Here is a 24,742-nt window from a genome sequence, read left to right on the forward strand (position 1 = left end):
GGTGTAGTGTGGATGCGGTCCCGTGTGACACGCGCCGGAGAAAACACACGTGTCAGTGAAAAAAAACCCCAAACATTTACTGACCTTCTCCAGCCCTCCTTTCTCTGCCGCTGCTGCCTCTTGCTGCCGACCGCCGCTCATTATGTTCATTTAATATTCACTTCACTGCGGCCGGCAGCAGTGGGGAGACGGCAGGGCTGGGGACCGAAGATCAGCACCACGGACAGCAGCGCGGAGCACGTGAGTATGCAAATTACCGGTTCTACGTGTGCTATCGCGGATAGCACACGTAGAACACACGTGGACCGCACGTACCCGAGACACGTACTTACCACACGCAACACGCAGGGTAAATACGTGTCTTGCGGCACGTGCGTGTTTTTAAAAGAAGTGTGCTTCAGGCCTAAAGGAATTTTGTCAGCAGGTTTTTGCTATGTAATCTAACTGTAGCATGAGGTAAGCATAGAGACCCTAATTACAGCAACCTTGAGATGAACTTGATAAAATTGTACGTCATTGCGAAGGAACTGGCTTGCGACCATGAGAGGTTTTTTTATTTTTTTACACAGTCTATAGAAATGTTCTTTAATGATAATACAAGTTAATTGTATTGTATTTTGGGAGTAAGAAACAAGTAAAAAATTTGTTACATAGATCTGTAAGGCGCTCCATTGCAGTGTAGGTGTGTAAACAAAAATAAACCATTCCACTTCAGGTAGTAGACTTGTATTATGCATCACGTCTGTACACAGCATCACTGGTACTGTATCCTATCACTGGAGATCATATGGTGCAGAATCAAGGGCCTTGTATCTTACCTGGTTCCAGGTTCTTTTGTTGTTACAAACCTATTGAGAAGCTGCTAGAAAGCTTATATCCACATTAACGGAAAACAACTAGGATTTTAGACAGCCATGCATCCAGTCAGAGGAAGCAGCAGTGTTCCTTGGCGGGTGCAGCTTCTGTCCATCTGTCATTCTGGATTGCTGTTAGCTATATATAGTGTAGACATCAGATCTCTTGAAATACACTGATATGCAAGCTTGGACTAAAGCGGGCTTTACACACTGCGATACCGTTCCCGATATCGCTAGTGTGGGTACCCGCCCCCATCTGTTGCGCGACACGGGCAAATCGCTGCCCGTGCCGCACAACATCGCCCAGACCCGTCACACATACTTACCTGCCCGGCGACGTTGCTCTGACCGGCAAACCGCCTCCTTTCTAAGGGGGCGGTCCGTGAGGCGTCACAGCGACGTCACTGAGCGGCCGCCCAATAGCAGCGGAGGGGCGGAGCTGAGCGGGACGTAACATCCCACCCACCTCCTTCCTTCCGCATAGCGGCCGGGAGGCAAGTAAGGAGAGCTTCCTCGTTCCTGCGGTGTCACACGGAGCGATGTGTGCTGCCGCAGGAACGAGGAACAACCTCGTTACTGCTGTAGTAACGATTTTTGAGAATGGACCCCCATGTCACCGATGAGCGATTTTGCACGTTTTTGCAACGATGCAAAATCGCTCATCGGTGTCACACGCAACGGCATCGCTAATGCGGCCGGATGTGCGTCACCAATTCCGTGACCCCAACGAGTTCGCATTAGCGATGTCGTAGCGTGTAAAGCCCCCTTAAGACGTCTTTTCTTTTAAAAAATGAAGTTAGGTATTAGATTGATACAGAAGCGTAGCTAGGGGTTCAGCTCGGAGGGGGGGGGACATCTCAGTGGGCCCCTAACTAGGTAACCATGATAACTACAGTGACGCAGACTAATCAGGGGTATATTGGAACCTCAGCAGATGACACGGATATTACTGCTATACGGTGATAATGGTAGATATCAGTCCTGCAGGACATACAACAGGTTACAGTACAGTTACAGATAGTGACTTACAGGTGACGTTTAGAGATGAGCGAGTACCGAAATATTCGTAAAGGTACGGTTCCACTTGCCCACAGCTTCGGATGCGAGAGCATCAGAAGCGATATGCTAATGACCCTCTGCTGTGAGCGTCAGCAGAGAGTCATACAACTGTGATGCTTTCTTGCTTTCTTATCACAGCTGCAGAGAAGGAGGGAGCACTTTGTCCCCCTTTCCTCAGCCTCCTGTTTCTTCATATATCGCACTGCAGTCAGATGACATGTGAGTGCAGTGCGTTGTTTCTCATGCTCCCATAGACTTGTATGGGGGGGGTTGAGCCGAGACTTGCTGTCATTCTGCGATTCATTCAGCATGCCGCTATGGCATGACAAATCAGATGGACACTGTTTTGCACTAAAGTGAGAGCACTCCGATGTTTTATCGGATTGCACTCGTCCATGCAAAACGCAAGTGGAACCCTATCCTAATCGCTACACTCGTAACGAGCACTTTTTAATACTCGCGTATTTTTTCCGAATAGTGAGTACAATGCAAGTCAATGGGAAATGTGAGTAATATTCTGCTGGACCCAACAAAGAGGTCTGGGGGATGGGAAAGTGATGGAACTCAATGGGGAAAGCCTGGAGAATATGCCTGCATGCATTTTTGGCTCACATATGGATCTACTCTCTCTGCTCGCTCTCTCTCTCGCGCGCGCTCCCACACCCGCGTCGGTGATTGGCTGGCCGCACTTCATACTTTTCAATCACAGTAATGCCACAACCAAGATGGCTGTGGTATTACTGTGATTGGTTAAGAAGCCCAGCATATTTAGTGGCTGCAAATCAGGCAACAAACCTGCTGGGCGGGACATACGAATATCGCGAGGCAAGTGCATAAAAACTCGCAATATAACGAGTAAACCGAATACCATACTATCCATGTGAGTAGCGAATAGTAATGATTTCAGTTTCTCATCACTAGTGACGTTCTTTCTGATGGAATTGTTAAATTTTCCTGGCTTTTTCATGTGGCCCCGGCCGACTTCTTCCAGCCACGACTCGTCAAGAGAGATTACTGTCTGGTCTTGGTCTTGGCCACTATGTTGCAGCTCAGTTTCAGGGTGGTCAAGACCATACAGCGTTTTAACAAGACAAGTTCCATTCAGGGCAGGCCTCACCATGGTTGACCAAAGAAGTTGAGTACACGTGTTCAGTCTCATATCCAGAGGTTGTTTTTTCAAAATAGACGTATCAGTACTGCCAGCATCGCTGCAGAGGTTAAAGGAATGGGGAGATCAGGATGTCAGTGCTAAAATCAAATGCTGCACACTGCATCAAATTGATCTGCATGGCTGTCGTCCTAGAAAGAACCCTCTTTTAAAGATAATGAACAAGAAATCCCACAAGCAGTTTGCTGAAGACAAGCAGACTAAGGACATGGATTTCTGGATCCAAGTCCTGTGGTCAGATGAGACCAAGAAAAACGTTTATAGTTCAGATGGTGCCAAGCATGTGTGGCGTCAACCAAGTGAGAAGTACAAAAACAATTGTGTCTTCCCTACAGTCGAGCATGGCAGTGGGGGGTGTCATGATTTGGGGATATGTAAGTGCTGCTAGCTGTGTGGAGCTGCAGTTCATTGAGGACACCATGAATGTCAACATATACTGTAACATACTAACGTAGAGCATAATCCCCTCCTTTTAGAAACTGAGCAGCATGTCAACATGTGTTAGGACCAGGATGACGGGTAGGCCCAGGAGGTGGATCCACTGGACTGAGCACCCCACCGAGGGCAAGGTGCCCGGTAGCCGGAGCACTACGGGTAGCAGGACAGTCCGTTCAGAGGAGTGGAGTGAAGAAGTCCCTTGGACCACGGAGTCTCTGAAGGTAGTCCGGGTGACGGAGAGCTCAGGTTCGGAGGCCGGGATGATGTCAGGCAGAGTCCGGAACCAGCTGAGCGGGGAGGTCGGTCACCACATGGATCCAGGGATCGGAGACGGTAGGGACTGACGAGATGGCGGACAGTCACCGTTCGGAGTTCTGGAACCGTCAGGACCGGTTGGCGGGACAGGAGCGGCTCTACAAGAGAGATAGGTGAGTACGGGACAAGGCACAGGGGGACCTGACTCCTAGATTAGCAAACACGAAGAACAGGCCCCGCTTACTTGGAAAGGAACCCCCTATATACCCTGTACCTGAGTCTTCAATATCCTGTTGGAGGACGCTGGCCCTTTAAGAGAGGGTCAATGACCACGCTCGCGCCCTAACGCGCATGCGCGAGGCCCGGGTGCCAGAAGCCAGAGCAGCAAGCGGTGCACAGGAGGCAGGAGTGCCGGGCTGGCTCAGCGTTGCCGACGGGCGCTGGGAGAGGGGACCGGGTCGCCTGGAGGACGCAGGTGAGGGAGCATGGAGGCTGTGGAGCGGGGGACCGGGGAGCGTGGCACGGGAGTGGGGAAGCGTGGCACGGGAGCCGGGGAGCGTGACACGGGAGTGGGGAAGCATGGCAGGGGAGACGGGGAGCGTGGCAGGGGAGACGGGGAGCGTGACAACATGATAATGACCCCAAAACACAAACACTTCCAGGATGACCACTGCTTTGCTAAAGAACGTGAGGGCAAAAGTTCTGGACTGTCCAAGCATGTCTCCAGATCTAAACTCTATTGAGCATCTCTGTGGTATCCTCAAGTGAGAGATGGAAGAGCTCAAGGTCTCTAACTTCCACCAGCTCCGTGATGTCGTCATACAGGAGTGGAAGAGGATTCCAGTGGCTCCTGTGAAGCTCTAGTGAACTCCATGCCCAAGAGAGTAAGGCAGTACTTGAAAATGCTGGTGGTCCCATCAGTCAGCTGTTACCTACCTCTAGTGGTAGCGGGATACAGAAAAGCAGTGATAAATACACATGTAGTTCTAAAATCAAAGAGAGGATGTTTGTTCTAGAGAAAATTCTAGAATGCCGTAGGAGTAATTGATGTATTATGACAAATATATGTAGAAATCATCACTACACGAGTGACTATTCAAACATCCGTAGAACAACTGGGAGTCTGCTGTCCAATGCAGTGTTGTTATTTAATGGTGATGGCACTAAAAATTATCTGCCAGTATGGCATGCAATCCAGCTGGTTCATTGCTGCTTGATACTTAGATGGATAAAGTTGACAAGCTTCTATAAAGATTCTAGATTGGTTCAGGGTGAGTCATAGCATAAATAAAATCTGCATTTTTATTATTTTTTTTAAAGCATGTGAATCTACATCATATAGAAGGTTGGTACATAAAATGAGAATGTGGGTAAGTAACTCTATCAATGATATAACAGCACATATTCAGATTTGGTCACTGTTACTATTGGACTATTAAAGAAATCAGGGGACTCCGCTATTAATATAATTTTTAACTAACTTTTGTAGGTAATGCAGAATACATTTTATGTAGCATCATATTTTCAGATGATACAAAACTGTAATTATTACAAAGAAGTATAATGCAGTATTATTTTTTTGGGTAATTGTTATTGATATTTAATTTTAACTGCCATTTTTATTTACATTATTAATACAGCAAACTCAGGTACAATACTGAAAATAATGTCATAAGTAATAATGATACTTTGCAAACTTGGGATTTTTTTCTAGCCTATTCTATTCAATAAGTCTTCTAAAGTCTGTTTTTCCATTATTTCCTTGAAAAATCTTTATTGCTGATAAAACATGAATACAGAACCACGAACAGTACAGAGCTATAGCATCACAATCATTACCAATACAGGAATACATAACTAAAACCACCATCAACACAGGAATACATCACCAAATCTACATTTTTAAATGAAAACAGAACCAAAACCACCTTCTGTTTCTTCTCTATACTGCCTCGTACCCACCTCCCATACTGTCACTTCACACTCTCACGCTTTTCTACCACCTCTCTCTCTTCACACTTTTATCACCCATATTGTTCCCTCCAACATTGCTTCCCCCACATTTTCCCCTCTCACTATTGTCAAGCTACCACTAGGGGGCTTAGGGACTCAGGTAGGAAAAGAACTCCTGAGTTTGGTTAGACAGAAGCCCACTAAAGGTCGCTAAAACAAGAGCAGGGATAGTCGATCAGTCAGGGTCTTGGCCGGGATGTCACTTTTGTACCAAGGAGAAAACTATCCAAAGTCAAAAAACAGCCAAGGACGGATACCAGGAGAGCAAGTAAGCACAGGGGAGGATGTTGGGAACACGGGACAGGACAGGAGACCGAAAGACAGAGAGGTATAGAGGAAAGGTCGGGTAGAAGGGACGGAGATACAGATGGGCAGGAGGAACGGAGATAAGGATAGGAAACGGAGGTCAGGTCGAGGGGACGAAAGTCAGATCAGGCAAGAGGGATGGAAGTCAGGTCGGGCAAGGAGAATGGAGATCAGGACAAACAGTACCAGGTAGCAAGACAAGAAAAAGAGAACTTCTCACAGGAAAGGAGCACACAGCAGAGCCAGAAATATCACTGGTGGCATCTCAGAGGCAGCAGCACCAAGATATGGCGGTGTGACCCCTGGAATGAGGTCCCTCCCAAAAGACTTAAACCCTGGAGGCAGGATACATGCACTGGCTCAGGAACGGCAGAGCCATGCATGAATCATGACAACTATATTTCTGATACTCTTCCTTTAAACTATTCCCTCCATACTATCCTTTTAACGTTTCTCCTCCTACTGTCACCTTACACGATTCTCACATGCTGTCCCCTCACATTCACCCCTTACTGTCACCTTACACTTTTCTTCCCCATACTGTCCTCTCAGTTTTCTTTCACATACTGCCCACTCATACTTGTCACCTCACAATATTCCCCCATACTTTCTTCTCATTCTTTTCACCCCATACTGTCCACTGACACCTTTTTCCTCCATATGGTCCCATCACATTTTGCTCTTCCATACGGTCCCCTTACACTTTTCTTCCTCATTCTGTCTCCGGACACTTTTCTCCCTGAATACTATTTTTTATCCCTAAATTGCACCTCACAAGGTCCTCACACCTTAGTGAAACTCTTTTGTATCTTCGGCTCAATTGGAGTGCTTACCTTATGGCCATCCTGCTCCCCTACACCACAGGAGTGAAGTCAGCATTGTGATCAGGTGACCAGATCATGCTGCTTACATCACCTTGATGCCAGATATGCTGGAAGTCAAAGCTTCAGTTGTGTTCGCATCTTAAAGACGCGAGTACAATCGAATGCAGGAAGCCGGCATTTTAAATGTTCTCTAACCAGCTCAAAGAACTCCAAAATCTCACTCCCAGGGGCCGGCAGATTGCTGCTTTCTCTGAGACATCTCGGACCACCGAATTAAGCCCTCTTGCTGGCTTTGCTTGGGTAACTGCTGGCAAACCCTGCATTCTAGTTATGCATTTGCCCATACTGATCCCTGTTATCTGCAATGCAACTGTGACTCAATACTCCTCTCCAGCTACTGTATCCTCTCTCCTACACTCCTCCATTCTACATTGCACCACAGTTGGTTGTTATGCCCTACCACCCACTTCAGATCTTCTGCTTTCCCATTTGAGGCTTATTATCATGACTCGTCCAACTCTTCTAACCAGCTATTGTAGCAAAACTCATGTAAACTATTGTTCAATTTGGTAACTATCTGAGAATAAAGAATAGAACTGAGTCATAGTTAGACCATATTCATATAGATTTATATACGAGATAAATATGCAGCTGAAACTCAGATTTAAGATGGGGATCCACACGTAGAAAAAGCCTCATTTTTAATTAAATAGCACTAGGGCTATGTTCACACACTGCATGTTTTAGGCTGTGTGCGCACGTCTGCCTGTTGCATGCTTTTACGCTGCGTTTAGAACTGCAGCGTAAATGCATGCGTCCTGCATCCCCTGCACAATCTATGAAGATTGTGCATGATATCTGCGCACGTTACTTTTTTGGACGCAGCGATTTGGGTGCTAAAATTTTGACCCGGGATTTATTCTGCTGAAATACAGCATCAATTATGCGGTGTTTCTGCAGCGATTTGAAGCGCACATGTGCTGTCAAATCGCTGCAGAAAATTCAGCATTTACCTGCAACAAGCCCTTACTGCGTTTTTGGTGCATTTTTGATGTCATAAAGATGCACCTAATTGCATGTGTTTCCTTCTCCCAGCAAAGTCTATGAGATTTCTATTTTGCTGTTCGCACAGTGCATCTTTTCTTGGCTGTATCTTGACTGCATTTTGGAGGACTGGCAGATCAATCCCCACTGACTCGGGGTCGGTGGAGGATTGATCCCTGGTATCTGGCTAGATGAGGGTTCCCATAAAGTCAATGGGACCAGAATCTGACACAAAGGGGTAGGAGCAAGCAAATCATACTTACCAAATCACTGGTGCGGCTTTCACACTGCTCCCGCGGCCGGTCATTTACTTTCAGGGCCACTCATTACCTTCATTGAATATGCACTGCTTCCCCCACCGGTGGCTGTGATTGGTTGCAGTCAGACAAGGCCACATCCTGAGTGACAGCGTGTCTGTCGGTAAGCAATCACTGACACTGGTGGGCGGGGGAAGCAGTGCATATTCAATGAAGGTAATGATATCGTACAGTAAAATAAATAAATAAATAACAAAAATTGGCGTAGGATACCCCCATATTTTGATACCAGCACAGATAAAGCCCAAAAGCTGGGGGCTGGTATTCTCAGGCTGAGGATACTCATAGTTATTGGGCACCCCCCAACCTAAAAATATCTGCCAGCAGCTGCACGGAATTGACACTTCATTAGATACCACAGTCCCGGCACTTTACCCGGCTCTTTCCGCATTGCCCTGGTGCGGTGGCAATCGGGGTAATTAGGAGTTAATAATAACCCACAACTGCCAGTAAGTCCTAGATTAGTAATTGCTGGCGTCTTATCTGTAAGGGATATGAAATAAACACAAACACCGAAGTAATGCTTTATGCTTTAATAAAAGACAAAAAAATCACCTTTCACCACTTTATTAACCCCAACACAACCCTCCAGGTCCGACGTAATCCACACGAGGTCCCACGACGCTTCCAGCACTGCTACATATCTAAAAACAAAAAAGTGAGCCATAAAACAAGACTGTCTGCTGTGAGCTCCACGCAGCAAATGAAGTGAGCCGTACGATAAGCGGTGACGTCACTCAGACTACCTCCTACGGCCACAGCTGGAGTCCTCTACCTGTGACCGCAAATCAGTTTGCGACTGAAGTGAGCCGCGCGCTCAGCGGTGACGTCACTCAGGTTAGCTATGACCACAGCATAGCCACGGCCTCCACCTGTGACAGCAGATCACCTGAGTGATGTCCTGCTGATCACACGGCTCACTTCAGTCGCAAACTGATTTGCGGTCACAGGTAGAGGACTCCAGCTGTGGCCGTAGGAGGTAGTCTGAGTGACGTCACCGCTTATCGTACGGCTCACTTCATTTGCTGCGTGGAGCTCACAGCAGACAGTCTTGTTTTATGGCACTGACTGTGTGCTTCAGATAAGTAGTAGTGCTGTAAGCGTCAAGGGACCTCGTATGGATTACGTTGGACCTGGAGGGTTGGGGGTTATTAAAATGGTGAAAGAGGGTGATTTTTTTTACTTTTTTTTCAAATAAAGGATTTTTTAGGTGTTTGTGTTTATTTACTTTTACTTAGATTAGTGATAGGGGGTCTCATAGGGCTTAGTAGCACCTGGGGGCTGTTAGTAACCCCTTATTACCCCGATTGCCACCGCACCAGGGCAATGGGAAGAGCCGGGCCCACAACAAAATTGGCGCATCTTATGGATGCGCCAGTTCTGGGGCAGCTGTTGGCTGCTATTGTTTGGCTGGAAAGGGCCAAATAACGATGGCTCTTCTCACCCTAATAATATCAGTCCCCAGTTGTCTGCTGTACCATGGCTGGTTTTAGTAAAATGGGGGGGACCTAATGTCATTTTTTTTTAAAGTCAAATAATTAAAAACAAAGCGGGGAATCCCCTATATTTTTCATAAACAGCCAAGGTACAGCTTGAGGTACAGCTGAGGGTTGCAGCTTGCAGCTGCTGCTGTTCCTATGCTGGATATGAAAAATGGGGGGACTCTACGTCATTTTTTTTAACAATTTTTTTTTAAAAAAACAGCTGGCCAAGCTAACTATCCCTCTATCAAGCTATTCTGTTATTTCTTTCTATCTATTCTTTCTTATTATCTATATTATGTATTCTATATGTTCTATCTATTATCTATCCATTATCTATCTAGCTATCTATCTACCTATTATCTGTCTATTATCTATCTATTATCTATCTATCTATTCTAGCTATCTATCAATTATCCTATGCTATCATTATTTCTCCTTTAAAAAATGCATTAACAAAAACGCAGCAAAACGTCATGCATTTTTTTGGGCCACAAGCTGCATTTTCTGAGACCACAGGAAGAAGATGCACTCAAGATGCAGTCAGAAAAAAAGATGCAGTGTGTGGCCATAGCCTAATTCATTTATCAGTGGAGAATCCACACTCCAATAAGGAGAAGGCTGTGGTTTTTAAAATATGAAATATTTTGTTTATGTGTTGGTGAAAAATCTGGACATCAATCCTGACAAAATAACCATGGTATGAACAGGACCTTATGAGACCGCTGTGTTCTTGAGGAGATCTCACCTCTCATCCCTTTATATAAATGACTGTAGACAGTAACTAATTACTGCTTGTTTAGTGCGGGAACCAGCGCTGTAATATTATATTAGTTCTTCTACAATGCCATAAGTCTGTAAGCATGCAATGGGCACCTGTTTTATCATTATTATTATCATTCTTGTTTATATAACACCATCATATTCCAGTATTTTATAGACATTATCATCTCTGTCCCTATTGGGACAATTTAAATTCTCTACCAGTATTAATATGAAATAAAAATTATAGTAAATACAGTTGCTGTATTAATAATACTAATACTACTATTACTACTTCCACCATGTTTTCCCCAAAATACGACAGAGACTTATATTATTTTTATCACGATAACTCTGGGATGGCAGGGAACAGGGGCCCCTAAGCTGTCCCTCAGGCTAGGGAGCCCTATGCTCTCCCTATTCTCAGTGATACCTCTAATGATCGGGATGCCTGAGTCTCCTTCCTGGCCTTCTCCTGACCAGTCCTGTTCTGATTCCCCCTCCATCTACCCTCCGGGGAGAGACGGACCAGGAGTGTAATGAAAGCACAGATATAGACAGACTAGAAGAAGCCAAAACTCTGTCACACAAGTGCACACACATAGATAAAGACAATAAGATTTCCAGGAGGAAACAAAAGAGTTTTACAAAGCAACAAAGATAAACTTCCACAACTGCAACAAGCAAATAGCAGAATTTTCACCAGAGAATCTGGTACATCACACAGACCAACATAGAAACTATAGCTGGCATGGATATAAAATTTCATCCAGCTTAAATAAAAGGGGAGTAGAAGTGATTGGCTTCTCCACCACATGTGATCAAAGGCACCTAACATGCAGACTAGCGGAGACTAACTCCTGCAAGTCTGCCTATGAATCAGTACACAGCAGGTCGACACCCGAGTTTGCCTGTGCTGACCCCAGACACCAAGAGAAATCATCGGACAGAGTGTCAGAATCTGCAATGTGAAGAGAGCCCGATGCCGCTATGACAGTCGGTGAAGTTTGTACAAAACTCTGAGTGACAATTTTTTGCTCTGAAAAATGCACTAGGGCTTATTTTCAGGGTGGGTCTTATTTTCTGGGAAACACGGCTATTCTCTATGTACTGGTAATTTTGCCCCCTATATACTGCTAAGTTTATCCCCAAAAGAAGCTAGAACCCCCCCTAGTAGAATAGCAGTTACCAGACCCCGGACATGTAGGGCTGGCAAGTAAATGGGCTCTCTCACATACAGGTCTGCGTCGCTGTCATGTCCACCTGCGGTCCACAGCGTTGTTCCACCTGCATTCCATAGCAGTTGCTCCCCTTGCTTTCCACAGCAGTCGCTACCCCTGCTGACCGGAAGCAGCATCACTCATGCAGAGTTAGTGAGAGTGGACTGATACTATGACCCGATGTTTATGTGTGTGAGCAGAATGGCGAGGGATCTGACAGTGACGCAGATCTCTGAGGGAGAGCCTATCCACCGTCGGCACTTACCAGCTGTAGTTGTTTGGGGTCTGGTGAGTGCAATTTTTTGAGGGGGCTGTCTGCTTTCTTTTGGGACTGTCTTCTCTCTTGGGACTGTCTTCTCTCTTGGGGCTGTCTTCTCTCTTTTGGGGGTGTCTTCTCTCTTTTAGAGCTGTCTTTTTTCTGTAATGAAGTATTGTGCTGTATTCTTTATTTTTTTTTAGCTCCCTGGACACTTCATTATTGAACCACAACTAGGGCTTATTTTTGGAGTAGGGCTTATATTTTAAGGGACATAATAACATGGAAAGAGGACCAGATAGCCTGAGGAAACTAACCCCACATCGATTAGTCAGCGCCCTATTTTGAATAGGTAAAGTGGAGGTTATAAATTCTTTTTTAAAACAATAAGTTAAGTGAATATTATAAAAGGCTTGTTAGGCAGGGAGTTTAGTCATACAGATGTGAACGCTGCTGCATTAGAGGGCACCGGGGACCTGACAGATTCCCTTTAAACAACACCAGAATTGTCCTGGTAGTGAGACTTTTAGAATCCAGATAAACATTACAGAATTGGCAGCACTCCATTGCTTCAGATGGAAATAATGTACAGTGGAACCTTGGTTAACGAGAACAATCCGTTCTGGGAGTGTGCTTGTTAACCAAGTTACTCGTTCAGCAAAGCAAGATTTCCCATAGGAAATCATTGCAATGCAGACAATTCGTTCCACAACTTGTTAAATGTCCCATCCTGGTCCCCTATTGTGCCATTCTACACACGTACAAACACACACAAACACGCACAAACACACACAAACACACGCACACACATGCACACACACATACAGTATTATGCTCACCTTACCTTCCGTTCCATCGCTTCCTGGGACTTGCTGTTCGCTGGTACGGGCTGTGTATCGGGTTACCATCACGACGAGGGAGGAACTTCCGCTGCTAGAGCGCTGATGTCAAAAGCAGGAGCCGCTTTCCTCTGATTAGCCAGCACGCTGCCTTTAAGTAGCGGCTGACAGGGGAAGTTCCTGCTTCATTGCGATGCTTGCCGAATGCCGATACACATCCTATACCGGCGAACTACAAGAACCATGAGGCCGGCGATGGAATGGAAGGTAAGGTGAGCATAATACTGTATGTGTGTGCGTGCGTGTTTGTTTGTGTGTGTTTGTGCGTGCTTGTGTGCGTTTGTGTGGACTGCAAGTGCGGGTTAGAGCGCGGTGAATGTACAGAACCGGACGTGTGTGAGTATTTTGCTCGTACAGCAAGGCTTTCTCGTAAACCGAGTTACAAATTGACAGAAAGCTTTGCTCGTTAGGCAAAATACTCGCTAACGGGGTTACTCGTTAAGCGAGGTTAGACTGTAGTTTGTTCCAACAGTTAAATGTAACATTTCAACTTTGCTATAGAGTTTCTCTCGCACTTCTGAAAGGCTAAATAGCTAAATTTTCCTATAAGGCTATGTTCACACATTGTTTTTTGTGTGTTTTTCCTGCAGCCAAAATCGGCTCTCAGCAGTAAAAAAAAAATGCTTCCAAATGCAGGTTTTGCTTCTTTTTTGTTGCCTTTTTTTGGCTGCTTTTTTAGTTTGTCATTTGCCTACTGTGCAAAGTTAGTTTCATTCATCACAACAACAGCAAAAATGCAGTTGTTGCGTTTTTTTCATTTTCTCATTGCTTTCAATGGTGAAAAAATGCTGCAAAAAGGTTGAAAGAATTGACATTTTGTTTCTTTCAAAAACACAGCAGTTTTCCATTTGATTCAGGGGAAAAAAACAATTGTGTGTGCATGAGATATGTGGGAGCTCATAGGTTTTGCTGGTACTGTGAAAAGTAGCTTTTAATTTGCATAAAACTCATGAAAAAAATCTGCAAAAACGCATCATGTGAACATAGCCTTATACTGTGTGGAACTTTACGAAGACCAGTCCAATTTGTTTGACCAAGGCTCAATTTTTATTTGGCAAAGATTGAATTTGCGACAAAACCTACATTCAGATACCATATATACAAGTTAATAATCGATGTGGAAATATGCACTAATAATAGTGAAAATTAGATCTCTTGTGAACTTAGTCTAAAGATTAAGGTCTTAGACACTTGACCATTTAATGGATTACTACTACAAGACAGTACAGGCGCATCTCGATAAATTAGAATATCATCAAAAAGGTATTTTATTTTGGTAATTCAATACAAAAAGGGAAACATATATTATATAGAGTCATTACACACAGAATGATCTTTTTCAAGTGTATTTCAAATGTTGATGATTATGACTTACAGCCAATGAAAACCCAAAAGTCATTATCTCAGAAAATTAAAATATCATATAAGACCAACTGAGTAATGATTTTAAACTCAGAAATGTTGGTGCTTACTGAAAAGCATGTACAGTAAATTCACTCAATACTTGGGGTTCCTTTTGCATGAATTACTGCATCAATGCGGCGTGGCATGGAGGCGATCAGCCTGTGGCACTGCTGTGATGTTATGGAAGCCCAGGTTGCTCTGCTAGCAGCCTTCAGCTCGTCTGAATTGTTGGATCTGGTGTCACTCATCTTCCTCTTGACAATACCCTATAGATTCTCTATAGGGTTTAGGTCAGGTGAGTATACTGGCCAATCAAGCACAGTGATACTGTGTTTATTAAACCAGGTATTGGTACATTTGGGCGTGTGGACAGGTGTCAAGTCCAATTGAAAAATGAAATTTCCATCTCCAAAAAGCTTGTCAGCAGAGGGAGGCATGAAGTGCTCAAAAAATTTCCTGGTAGATGGCTGTGCTGACTTAGGTCTTGATAAAACACAGTGAACCTACACCAGCAGATGACATGGCTCCCCAAACCATAACTGATTGTGGAAACTTCACACTAGACCTCAAGCAGCTTGGATTGTGGTCTCTCTACTCTTCCTTCAGACTCTGAGACCTTCATTTCCAAATGAAATGCAAAATTTACTTTCATTTAAAAACAATACCTTGGACCACTGAGCAACAATCCACTTCTTTTTCTCCTTGACCAAGGTAAGAAGCTTCTGGTTGTTGTCTATTGGTCACGAGCGGCTTGACACAAGGAATGCGACAGTTGTAGCCCATGTCCTGGATACGTCTGTGTGTGCTGGTTCTTGAAGCACTGACTCCAGCAGCAGTCCACTCCTTGTGAATCCCCCCAAATTTTTGAATGACCTTTTCTTAACAATCCTTTCAAGGCTATGGTTATCCCGGTTGCTTGTGCACCTTTTTCTACTACACTATTTCCTTCCACTCAACTGTAAATTAATATGCTTGGATCCAGCACTCTGTGAGCAGCCAGATTCTTTAGCAATGACCTTTTGTGGCTTACTCTCCTTGTGGAATATGTCAATGACTGCCTTAGGAACATCTGTCAAGTCAGCAGTCTTCCCCATGATTGTGTAACCTAATGAACCAGACTAAGGGACCATTTTAAAAGCTTTGGAAGTCTTTGCAGGTGTTTTGAGGTAATTATTCTAATTTTATGAGATAATGACTTTTGGGTTTTCACTGGCTGTGAGCCATAATCCTCCACATTACCAGAAATAAACACTTGAAATAGATCACTCTATATTGACTCTACATAACATATGCATTTCCCTTTTTGTCTTGAATTACTGAAATAAATTAACATTTTGAGGCTATTCTCTTGTACTCCACCGCTATACCTCCAATCATTTCTTGATGTGTTAGGGTAAGTGTAGATGGAGCCTTTTTGAGGGGACAAAAATAATAGGTTTTCTAGTGGAAACTGCTTCAAGGAATGCTCCTTTTTTGGGAAGTTTTTCATTCCATGAAGTGGTTTTAAAGAATGTTATAGTCATTTTGGAAAATATATTTTTTAAAAAATTTTTTTACTGCCTTTTGATTGGCCATTGCCTAGTTTGGAGTTGATTCCATCAGTAGCTGATTCACAGAAGTGTGATTCATTTTCTTTATTTTGCACTATGTGGTTTTTCAAATCTAAAGTAAAAAAATCAATCAGAACACTGAAAATATGAAAAGCAAAGTGGTTTTTGACAATGAAAATGAAGTGGGAGCTTTTTTTTCAGACTTACTACAAAAAACTCCTTAAAATCTTTGGGTAATACAATTACAGGCTACAGCCTTAAAGGGAACCTTTCGTGTCAAAAAACGCTATTAATCTGCACATGTTGGGTTAATAGCATTCTAAAGTTGTTGCTGAAGGCCCAGCTATCAGGAGGAAATTAACTTTATTACTCCCGGAAGCCTCTGGCTTTCAGTCATAGAGGCATGGGTGAAGCGGCTTCAGTCACTCTTTAGTACACAGTAATCAGCCGCTGTAACCACGCCTGGACACTGTCTGACAGCCAGTTCCACACTGATGTATAGTACATTTCCTCCCGGTAGCCAGGCCTTCAGTGCATCAGCAGCACAGCTTTATGACACTATTAATCTGTAGATTAACACCATATCTGCAGGCTAATAGTATTTGGTGACATGACAGGTTTCCTTTAGGTTGTCCATACACATAAGATATCGGCCAAACTACCATTCGGCTGATAGCTATCTCCCAACTGCCACATACACAAGAATGCTCGGCTCTATGAGAGAGCAACTGACAGACTCATCTACCTGCCAGACAGATGGATTGGTCATTGAAATTCTAATGGCCAATCCTGATTTGCGCCAACTCAGTCTGGGAATACATTAGTTCAGGTTTGGATGACTTCTAACAATCTATGGGTGCCTTTAGGCTACATTTACACAAACGTGTAGGGCTTGCTTCAGTAAAGATGGATCAGTGAAAAACAGGTCACATATGTTCTCCCAAGGATCTGATCTACAAAAATGAAGCAGAATAGGAGAGATAATGAGGAAACCAGTCAAAAATGTACTCCCATGGCCGAGACGGATAATAAAAATGGACCAGAATAAGGGTTGTAATGAGTTTTTTTCGGAAAGGGCACATAAAAAATCTGTGCATAGACCCATATGGCACATGGATGAGAAAAACTGAGTAAGACTTTACCTATGAATGCTACAGCAGGATGCCTTACACCTACACGATTACACTGTAGTTCATATGGACGCATACAGAGTTTTGTTGTTTCTGATCCATACAAAATATAAACAATTTCTGCCAACTGAAAATGCACATCTCAAGCATCCTCCTCTGCCTGCCCCCAGCATGTTAATACTGGCTCTGTGTTCTGTTTAAACCTAAGGAGAAGCAGAGAGGTCAATACAATTGTTATGTGTAGTGTAATAGCAGGGAGTGGACAATGTGTGGATCCGAGCACGTCAGCTGATTTGTACAGCTGACATGTGTGCCTCAAAGGGCATGAGTGGATCCGTGTTCCACCCGCGGAAAAAGTATGCCACTTTTTTTGGACAAACTTACGATTTTTTTTAACCCCTTAGCTAAAAGTAAACCTATACATGTTTGGTGTTTACGAACTCGTACCGTTTGTATATCTGCCCAGTTGTCACGTCACGGTATACCTCGTAACTGGTACCTATTCTATGTTGAAGCCTCTCTCTGGGTTAAAAAAACCTCCTGTGTTTGGGCAAGTATGAACCTTCTATATAGGATAAAATCACTTGTGGCAAGTGGGGAAAGTGTGCACGGTCAGAAGGTATGACCTTCTTAAATATAGACAAAAAGACTGATGGCACTCACCAAACTGAAGTGTGAATAGGTGGGTAACTGAACATGACATAAAATACAAAAAAAGACAGTTTGCACTCTGAAATGCTAAAGTATGAAAACTTTGAATGTGTGAACATAGACCTGCATTACTGATAAGGGAAATCTAAGAAAAATTAGATATTTAGCATATAGAAACGGCCATTTGTATATCTGCCCAGTTGCCATGTCACGGCATATCTCATAACTGGGTACCTACTCTATGTTGAAGCCTCTCTCTGGGTTAAAGAATTGTTGATACCCTTCTGTTAAAGTAAGAAAAACCCACAATTGTCACTGAAATTGTCACAGGTGACAGACAGTCCTGTGATGTCCGGCTATAGAAGGTGACAGTTTTTGGCTGCGCAACTGTGGCGCCCCTGAGTCTTCAGTCGCCACAGAGGTACTGCATCTCAGCCAGAAGTGTGGTATCCCATCCTGGGTAAGGAGGAGGTCACAACCGGTTCATGCATGCGTGATTATACCTGAAGCCAGGCCGGGGAGGGGAGTCTTACGAATTGGGACAGATTCATTCAGTCAGTGGTGGAGTGTGGAGTAAGAAGAAAAGGAGGATTGGAGGAGCGAAGACCTAAGGCCTGGAGCTGGTACCACTCGGCCCGAACACAGACAGAAGGGGTCCTAGAGACTACGGGAGATAATCTTCCGTGGCCTTGTTCTATATATAATCTATAGGTGGAAGGACTTGGTCGCAACACAGGGACTGGTCCCTAGGCTAGAGGAGAAGAACCTACGTACTCCACTAGCAAAACCAGCGGCTGAGGTGACTGCAAGCACCGAAGCCACATCCGCACACGAATTCACTGGAAGGTGACCCAAAAGGACCAAGGGATAGAGTTTCACGCCACACAACAGGGTCTACAGGCAGTGGCACAGGGTTCAGTGAGTGAGGGCGCAAGCCAGGATGGAGAAGCAAGCGCAGAGACAACCAGGGAAGATACACTTAAGAAAGGTGCACTGGACTTGACCTCCGAACTACCCTGGATCGGCTGGATCCCATCACAGTAAAACCCCAGCACTCCAAAGGCGGTCACTGGCATGTCGTGTTACCTTGGAACCTGCTACAGTGAGTAAAAACCTTGAGACTGCATCCCTGTTTCACTCCATTATTCGCCTGCGCATCCACCCAGCAACCCCCGCCATCGCCTACTACTACTACCCCTATACGCGCTGGGGCCCAGCTCTACCTGTGGGGAGCTGCACCATCTAAGCTGCATCACCATCTGCCCCTGGGAGTCCCATCCCGCAGTGGAGGCACCTAACTTGCCAGATGCCACAGGTGGCGTCACAAATAAACTGTTATCATTATCATCCCCTTCCTATTCCCTAAACGACACTGCTGGGGTCACGGAGCCGGGCCCTGCCACCGTGGCGCCCCAGGAGCAGGACCGCTGCCCAGTAACAAGTCACCCCTGGACCCGGTGCGGGCTTTTCACAACCTGCTCCCTGACCTTCTATTATTTCTGCTTGGTTTTCATCCCTTTCCCTTTACGACCCTGCACATTTCCTCAACCTGTCAGCTGCTGTTCATCAGTACTTCCCTTGTCTGTATAAACCTTCACTTCCTATTACTCGGTGCAGGTGATGGTTCACCTTTATGAAGTCTAAGTGCTAGCAGTCGGTTTGCATACATCTGGAGAATGGTTGTTGCAGTTTCTCTCCCTGTGTCAATTGGAGAAAAGTTGTTTGTTGTTTTTCCTTGTTTGTTATCCCTGTGTGTCCTTTAGAGTCTAGTGGGGTTGACGAATCGCTCATCCCATCTCATCCACTCCCTACATATGGCTCAGATGAGCTTGGCGCATAGGCATAGAATCTATCTAGTGCCGTGAGGGAACTTAGGGCCCAGAGTTAGGCTTGGTCAGGGGTCACTATCTCTCCCTTCCCTAGGCACAGGGTTTCCCTTCCCTTTCGCCATTCGCTTGGTATTTCCTCATACCTAGCGTGACAGAAATACATTGAAACTAACAAAAGTAATTTCCAATTTATATTTTTCAATTTTTTTACTAAAAATCAACTAATGAAAATCAGACATTCTTTTTGAATTGTGATTTACCAGAAAAAAAATAATGAAGATTGCTTATACAAAAATGATTGTACCCCTAGAAAATCTATTTAAAGGCTGTAGAGTAGTCTCTATGCTGTTTGGTATCATGGTGTGTACCACACTGAACATGGACCAAAGAAAGCTAAGGAGAGAGTTATCTCAGGAGATTAGAAAAAAATTATAGACAAGCATATTAAAGGCAAAAGCTGTAAGACGATCTCTGAACAGCTTAATATTCTTGTTACTACAGTTGCACATATTATTCATAAATTTAGGGGTACTTTGCACGCTGCGACATCGCAAGCCGATGCTGCGATGCCGAGCGCGATAGTCCCCGCCCCTGTCGCAGCTGTGATATCCTTGTGATAGCTGCCGTAGCGAACATTATCGCTACGGCAGCTTCACATGGACTCGCCTATCCTGGGACGTCGCTCTGGCCGGCGACCCGCCTCCTTATTAAGGGGGCGGGTCCTGCGGCGTCACAGCGACGGCAGGCGGCCAATAGGAGCGGAGGGGCGGAGATGAGCGGGATGTAAACATCCCGCCCACCTCCTTCCTTCCGCATATCCTACGGAAGCCGTGGTGATGCCGGTAGGAAATGTTCCTCGCGCCTGCGACTTCACACACAGCGATGTGTGCTGCCGCAGTAGCGAGGAACAACATCGGACCGTCGCGTCAGCGTAATTATGAATTACGCCGACCCTGCACCGATGATACGATTACGACGCTTTTGCGCTCGTTAATCGTATCATCGAACCTTTACACACTACGATGTCGCATGCAATGCCGGAAGTACGTCATTTTCAATTTGACCCCACCGACATCGCACCTGCGATGTCGTAGTGTGCAAAGCCCACCTTAAAGTCTATGGGACTGTAGCCAACCTCCCTGGATGTAGTAAAGAGGAAAATTGATGACAAAATGAGACGGATAAGACAAATGGTAACCAAAGAGCCAAGAACATCTTCCAAAGAGATTAGAGGTGAATGGTAAGGTCAAGGTACATCAGTGTCAAACCTCACCATACATTGCTGTCTTGGCCAGAATAGGCTTCATGGAAGGCAACAAAGGAGAAAACTACTGGCGAAAGCAAGTCATAAAAAGTAAGACTGGAATTTGCTTGTAAATCTTTGTGGCTTTAAAATCTATCAGTTGAACCACAATTCAAATGCAATGTTTGATTCTCATTAGTTGAAATTTAGTAAATATAAATTTAAATTTTTTTAGTTTCAAGCCATTTCAGTGATCAGTTAAGGCTTTTCTTACTTTGCCAGAAGGATACCAACATATTTATAGATAATATGTGTGTGTGTATATATAAATAAAACAAATGCCGACCAGCTCACATCAATGAGTCACCTGGATTCTCGGCTCTCCTGATTGATTGCCTTAGTCTTGCCCAGATCAGGATTGGGAGTCCATCCGTGAAGGTATAAGCAACATAGGAATAAGATCCAGCATAGACGTCAGAACTTCAGGGACCGTGAGGAAGGTGGACAACACCGCAAAAACGCATAGTCCCATCTGTGTTTAACTTCTGCATTTACCTTTTGTACCCCAGTTGATTGGATCTGTTGTATTTTAAAGATTTCATTAATAAACCTGAAGAATTTTAACAGCAGCCTGAAGTTTTGATGTCTATGCTGGATCTTATTCCTATGTTGCTTTTATATATATAATATATATATATATATATATATTACACAGTATACATACAGTATATATATTTATATATATATATATATGTATATATATATATATATACACATACAGTACAGACCAAAAGTTTGGACACACCTTCTCATCTCTAGAACAACTGTTAAGAGGAGACTGTGCAGCAGGCCTTCATGGTTACATAGCTGCTAGGAAACCACTGCTAAGGACAGGCAACAAGCAGAAGTGACTTGTTTGGGCTAATGAACACAAGGAATGGACATTAGATATATTTCTTCAAAATGTGACATCACAAGTACTGAGTAATTGAGGGGACAAGTACAGCTTTATTATACAGCTTTAGTACAGAAGACTCTATTGAGATGAGTCTTAGCATCTATTACCATACCTTACTGTGTTGTTACTGGATGGCTTTATAGGGACGATTTTAGTGTAATGTGTTGATATGCACATGGGTAATATACCTTTATTGAGTATATCAGCATCAGAATATTTTTTGTCTTAGTTGACTTTAAATAGTCCCTGACAGAGCCACTTATTGTTATCAATATCTGGCACTTGGTATTTAATACTGGTTTGAAGCAATCTGCTATATTTATATATAGGGTGAGACTAAAGGGTGCTTTACACGCTGCGACATCGCTAGTGATAGGTAGCGATAGCTAGCAATGTCGTGCGTGATAGCACCCGCCCCCGTCGTTCGTGCGACATTTGGTGATCGCTGCCGTAGCGAGCATTATCGCTATGGCAGCGTCACACGCACATACCTTTTCAGCGACGTCGCAGTGACCGCCGAACAATACCTCCTTCAAGGGGGAGGTGCGTTCAGCGTCATAGCGACGTCACTGCGGCGTCACTAAGCGGCCGCCCAATAGCAGAGGAGGGGAGGAGATGAGCAGCCGGAACATGCTTCCCACCTCCTTCCTTCCTCATTGCCGGTGGACGCAGGTAAGGAGATGTTCGTCGTTCCTGCGGCGTCACACATAGCGATGTGTGATGCCGCAGAAACGACGAACAACCAGCGGCATGCACCACCAATGATATTATGAAAAGGAGCGACGTGTCAATGATCAACGATTTTTGACATTTTTGCGATTGTTGATCGTCACTCCTTGGTGTCACAAGCTGCGATGTCGCTAACGGCACCGGATGTGCGTCACTAACGGCGTGACCCCGACGATATATCGTTAGCGATGTCGCAGCGTGTAAAGCACCCTTAAGGGTCCAGGGTCAGTCATTGTGGAGTGGGTGTGCCAAGTCAAATTTTAGGATGCCAAGCCCCCACAGTAGGTAGGCTGACCGATTGCTATGGCCCACCAGGGTCAGTTAGCCACCTTTTTGACAGTGCACCTTTGATAAACACCTCACATATGTATTTTTAATATTTGTAAGTGTTTATTTAATCAATGACTTGAGTTTTTAATTCCTAAAAAGCTTAACTGTTTAATGGGTTGTTTTAGATATGGTTTCTCAGAAATTGGACCCTGTATTTATATTCTGCCTTTGGTTTTAATCTGTCTACTTTTAGTTCTTGAAATGCCCCCTCAGCTGCCAGTGACCACTTAGCTATGGCTTACTTTGTACCCTTCAGGAAGTCCATCAGAGGAGCTGCATTCAGGGTGAAATTGGGGACAAACCTCCACTAATAACTCACTATGCCTAGGAATGCTCTGATCTGCTTCTTTGAAATGGGTTGTGGCCAGCTCTCTATTGCCTCTATCTTATTAATCTCAGGTTTGATCACACCCCTGCCTACTACATAGCCCAATTATTTGCCTTCTTCCATACCTATGGCACATTTCTTTGGGTTGATGGTAAAGATTGCCTTCCTCAGCTCAAAGTGTCACATACTGCCTGAACTTTGTTCAGGTGACTTCCCCAATTCTGGCTGAATATGGCAATGTATATTTTTTGTGAGGAGCCAAGACCAGATCTACGGCTTTTTAGAAGGTGGCTAGAGTCCCCTGCATCCCAAAAGGCCATCCTGACATACTGGTAACATCCGTCAAGTGTTGAGAAGGCTGTATTCTCTTTAGCTTGATTGAACAGGGGGATCTGCCAATAACTTTTTGTGAGATCAAGGGTGGCTATGTACCTTACCTGTCCTAGTCTTTTATTGACCTGATCCACCCTGGACATCAGGTAGCCATCAGCTCTTGAGACCTCATTGAGCTTCCTGTATTCAGTACAGAAGCACCACTCACTCCTTTGAGATTACCTCTTGCTGAGCTCCTGGAATCCGATATGGATTTAATTTAACGCCATAATATGAGGCTCTGTGAGGATCCAATGCTCTAAAACCTGAGTGAGTTTTGGTAGCTCTGAGAACAGGTCTCGATTTCTGTGCAACAACTCCCAACACTGCTGCCTTGGGGAGCGCGACAAGGATTCTGCCACCTTGACATCCTCTATATTGGCTTTCGAATTGGTTACCAAGCAAGGAGCTTTCAGAGGTTCCCTATCCTGCCAAGATTTGAACAGGTTGAACAAAAACCGTGAGGATGGAAGGCACTCACCAGTTTTTTCTTGCAGAAAAATTCTTGTTTATTCTTTACAAAAGGACGAACATCCTGGGAAGGAGGGGGAGATGGAGACATGGAACACACACAGACGACAGCTGTTTCGCACCGGCAGCTGGCGCTTTGACAAGTCTCTTAAGTAGTTCTTCCTCTTCCTTGACTGGTGGACTTTGTAAATAAAGGGAATCTGTCAGCAGGTTTTTGCTACTCATCTGAGAGCAGCATGATGCAGGCAAAGAGTGATTCTAACAATGTATCACTTAGATTACTGGCTGCAGCCATTCTGACAGAATCAAAGATTATATATTTAGCATGTAGTCCACACAGCTGCCCTCACCCACACCAGGCTTTCAGTGTACATTTCTATAGATAGAAAGTGCTAATCACAGAGGGGGGCGGAGTTGGATCTGAGCTTGTGTGCTGCTGTGTCTGACTAACAATAAAGCTAGGAACATAGTGTTTGTGTGAAAAAATGGCCCAAAATCACCCCTGAGCAATGCATGCAACTAGTTTCTCCATACAGGAGGCTTCTTGAAGCAGTCATAAAAAAACAAAGGATTTTGTACAAAGTATCAAATACATTTCAGTCATTATTACACGTCACTAAATTTATGGACATCTATGGTTTGATTCTTTGAATGTATAGATTACCAACATCTCTTGAGAAATTCAACTCAATAGCACCTTTGGAAATAATGTATATTGACATGTTTATTTGTTGTTTTTACTGCATATTTCACAGTGTTAATTGCAATAAGAGACAAAATATATTAAAAGAAAAAAAAGAAGAGATTTTCTTTTGTATTTTAGCAGTCAATATAGAAATTAATTTATA

At 44.2% G+C, this 24,742-nt stretch overlaps 1 protein-coding gene across 4 annotated transcripts in view; it reads left to right on the forward strand.

Moving 5' to 3' along the window:
- Window positions 1-24,742, forward strand: part of PRR7 (proline rich 7, synaptic) — a 182,807-nt gene that overhangs the window by 155,688 nt on the left and 2,377 nt on the right. The window lies entirely within an intron of this gene.

This window comes from Anomaloglossus baeobatrachus, chromosome 4 (assembly GCF_048569485.1).
Source record: "Anomaloglossus baeobatrachus isolate aAnoBae1 chromosome 4, aAnoBae1.hap1, whole genome shotgun sequence".
NCBI lineage: Eukaryota > Metazoa > Chordata > Amphibia > Anura > Aromobatidae > Anomaloglossus > Anomaloglossus baeobatrachus.